Consider the following 4,226-nt stretch of genomic DNA (forward strand, 5'->3'; position numbering starts at 1 on the left):
ATATTTGTTAATGGGTTCTTATCCCATTGTACTATACTGTTCATCTTCTGCACTATACTAACACTGAAAGATAGGTACCATGTCTTAACTTGGTGTCTCCAAAAGCAACCACAGTATCTGGCACACAATAGGCTCTCAATAAATAAAATATTTAAAAAGGGAAATTAATTCCAGGATTTTCTTTTGATCTTTTTTGAAAAAGAACTGACTGGGGAAATAAGGAATCAAGGATGGAGGGTGTGCCTTTTTCGCAACGGGTTTGCCGCCAGAACACAGGTGTCGTGAAAACCACCACTCAACCTAAACCAGAATGGGGAAGGAAAAGACTCATATCAACATTGTTATCATTGGACATGTAGATTCGGGCAAGTCTACCACTACTGGTCATCTGATCTACAAATGTGGTGGGATCGACAAAAGAACTATCTGGGAAAAGGCTCCTTCAAGTATGTCTGGGTCTTGGATAAACTGAAAGCTGAACGTGAACGTGGTATCACCATTGATATCTCCCTGTGGAAATTTGAGACCAGCAAATATTATGTGACCATCATTGATGCTCCAGGACACAGAGACTTTATCAAAAACCTGATTACAGTCACATCTCAGGCTGACTGTACTGTCCTGATTGTTGCTGCTGGTGTTGGTGAATTTGAAGCAGGTATCTCCAAGAATGGGCAGACCCGTGAGCATGCCCTTCTGGCTTACACACTGGGTGTAAAACAACGAATTGTTGGTGTTAACAAAATGGATTCCACTGAGCCACCCTACAGCCAGAAGAGATGTGAGGAAATCGTTAAGGAAGTCAGCACCTACATTAAGAAAACTGGCTACAACCCCGACGCAGTAGCATCTGTGCCAATTTCTGGTTGGAATGGTGACAACATGCTGGAGCCAAGTGCTAACATGCCTTGGTTCAAGGGATGGAAAGTCACCCGTAAAGATGGGAATGCCAGTGGAACCACACTGCTTGAAGCTCTGGATTGCATTCTGCCACTAACTCGTCCAATTGACAAGCCCTTGCGTCTGCCTCTCCAGGACGTCTACAAAATTGGTGGTATTGGTACTGTCCCTGTGGGCTGAGTGGAGACTGGTGTTCTTAAACCTGGCATGGTGGTCACCTTTGCTCTAGTCAATGTTACAACTGAAGTCAAGTATGTTGAAATGCACCATGAAGCTTTGAGTGAAGCTCTTCCTGGGGACAATGTGGGCTTCAATGTCAAGAACATATCTGTCAAAGATGTTCATCATGGCAATGTGGCTGGTGACAGCAAAAATGACCCACCAATGGAAGCAGCTGGTTTCACAGCTCAGCTGATTATCCTGAACCATCCAGGCCAAATTAGTGCTGTATATGCACCTGTGCTGGATTGTCACACAGCTCACACTGCTTGCAAGTTTGCTGAGCTGAAGGAGAAGATAGATCATCATTCTGGAAAAAAGCTGGAAGATGGTTCCAAGTTCCTGAAATCTGGTGACGCTGCCATTGTTGATATGGTTCCTGGCAAGCCTATGTGTGTTGAGAGCTTCTCTGACTATCCTTCTCTGGGCCGTTTTGCTGTTCATGACATGAGACAGACGGTTCCTGTGGGTTTCGTCAAAGCAGTGGACAAGAGGGCAGCTGGAACTGGCAAGGTCACCAAGTCTGCCCAGAAAGCTCAGAAGGCTAAATGAATATTATCCCCAATACCTGCCACCCCAGTCTTAATTAGCGGTGGAAGAACGGTCTCAGAACTGTTTGTGTCAATTGGCCATTTAAGTTTAATAGTAAAAGACTGGTTAATGATAACAATGCATCGTAAAACCCTCAGAAGGAAAGGAGAATGTTTTGTGGACCATTTGTTTTTGTGTGTGTATGTGGCAGTTTTAAGTTATTAGTTTTTAAAATCAGTACTTTTTAATGGAAACAACTTGACCAAAAATCTGTCACAGAATTTTGAGATCCATTAAAACAGAAGTTTAATGAGAAGAGAAAAAAAAAAAAGATGGAGGGTGTGGACAGTAATAAGGAAAAGCAAGTCTGTTTGATGGAGATAGGAAGGAGAAAGGGAAATGGGATACGTGTGTCTGTGTGTGTGTATGTAGGTATCATCAGATGAGTGTGTTAGAGATGGAGAGAGGCAGAGACAAAGAGAAAGTAAGAAACTGGAAAAAGCAAATGAGCCCTAGACTCACCCATGATGCTATGTATTAACACAGCTCCAAAGCCCAAGTGACCTGGAAAAAAGGTACCCAACCTTAAAAGAAATTATTATGTAAGGAATTAATAACAGCCTATAGCACCCTACATACTTTGGGGGACTTTTTTTTGCCCAATATCTTCAACTGAGTTTCCCTAAAACAATGGTGTCCTCGTGTAACTCCTCACTCAGAAACTTTCAACAACCCCCACTGGCAGAGATTAAAATCAGTATTCTTTAACTGGATAGGTACACCCTTGAGTACCACATTCATCTTCCAAAATGAGGAATCAACTTCCTTTTTCAGAAATGCCTTTCTTGTTTCTATCTCTATGATTTTTGTTAAGCTATTTTCCCATTCTAAAAAGACCTTTGTTGTTCTTCAACTACACAAATTTGTATCATCTTTCCAGACCCCAATTAAGATTCTCTTTGTCCCTCAACTCCTTCAACCCCACCCCATTTAGAATTGTAGTAATAATCTCTAGTGCCACCCCTTTTGCACTTAATCTCGTAGACCCTCAGCACTGTAAAGTTATTCAGCTTGCATGTCACCACTGCGTTAAGACCAGAAAATCTAACTGTAAGACTGTGACTTTCTATATATTCTCATGTTTTGATAAGGCTAAAAATTAGCTTTAATAAGTGATGGTATTGATACAATTTTATTTGTATACCTGAAGAGGAAAGAAAATAATTCTTTACGTGGGAAGATGATTTAAACCCACGTGCAAAACTTCAGTAGGCATAGCTTACACAGTCTGAAAAATGATCATATCTTCCAACATGGGCTGAAATTCCAATTCTCCCAGAAAGCCCAGCAAACCTCCCCTGAGGTTTGGTCCTCTGAACCTAGGGATGGGGTGAGTATGCAGGTGAGAGGAAAAATGAACAAAATTAAGGTCTTATTAGGAAAGAGAAAGGAAAATGGTGTTGGGCAAGTAATTAAGAATGTCTATAGTCCACCACCTCTCACCATGATTGACTTTTTTTGAACACTTAAGTTTGAGTTCCCAAGGATTATATTATAAACCCAAAAGACAGATAAGTACCCCAGGTCTTAAAACTTATTCTTAATGTTTAATAAAATGTCTACTAATTTAAAAAATCAGAATTTCAAATAAAACATCCATTCTTTGTTTTTAACCCACAAGTCTTGCAATGATAAATTGTGACTCTGAGAGGCCACTGCCCAGCCCTGGAGTACTCCTTTCTTTAATATGAGTAATACCCCTGGGCTTGGCATAATGCTTGACAACTTTACATCGGCAAATCTGATTCTCCCACAACCACACTTTACTAATAAAGAAATTGATGTTAAGCTATTAGGGGATATAGTCCAATGACTAGTAACTCTTGGGCCCAAAACCAGAATCCAGATCTTCTGATAGAACAAGAAGTGGAATGGAAATAAATGGAGTTTGCCTGGGTTCAAATCCCAGGTTTGCTCTTACACTGCACAATCTTCAGAAGTGACTCACCTCACCAAGGCTTTTCTCCTTTGTAAAGAAGAATAAACAAGATGTACAGAATATGGACAGAGAGAGTATGTGAAAACTTCCTGGTGCTCAGTGGGGTCTGATTAGAAGATAGAATTTTTTTTTCTCCATAACTTGTGTTTCTTTCCAAAGTCATCTGTAGGCCACCACAGAAGTCTCCTACAAGGTGATCTCTTAGGCCTCCAGAATGAGGAGAGACGTTCGCTTAACCTGGTGGCTGGAGATGATCAAAAAGCAAGATCCTTGACTTCTCCACCTATCCCTATTGGCCTCCCCTCCAACAGCAACAAAATTGCGAGGGAATTTTAGATTTTGGCTTCCTGGAGGGTTTACTAAGGCTGTAGAAGAACTTCAAGATGATTCTCATAAAAGCTGTTTTCCTTGTGATTAAGTTGTATTTGCCTGTTAACTATGTGGTAAACAAACACTCAGCTCCCACCTCATGGTTCTAGCATAGCCGCATGTTAATTGGGACTCAGAGGGTAGTGGGTTGGCAAGGCTACTTGGGACAGGAAGCCAAGAAGCCCAATTTGGTTATCAGTTCTGTTGA

The 4,226-nt window shown here is 41.2% G+C and overlaps 1 pseudogene across 1 annotated transcript; it reads left to right on the top strand.

Moving 5' to 3' along the window:
- Window positions 1-251: 251 nt before the first annotated feature.
- LOC309869080 (elongation factor 1-alpha 1 pseudogene) lies at window positions 252-1,801 on the top strand (annotated as a pseudogene). The gene has a single exon. The product of its transcript is annotated as an elongation factor 1-alpha 1 pseudogene (transcript).
- The last annotated feature ends 2,425 nt before the right edge of the window (window positions 1,802-4,226 follow it).

The sequence above is a fragment of the Mustela nivalis genome (genome assembly GCF_964662115.1).
Source record: "Mustela nivalis genome assembly, chromosome: 7".
NCBI classification, from domain to species: Eukaryota; Metazoa; Chordata; class Mammalia; order Carnivora; family Mustelidae; genus Mustela; species Mustela nivalis.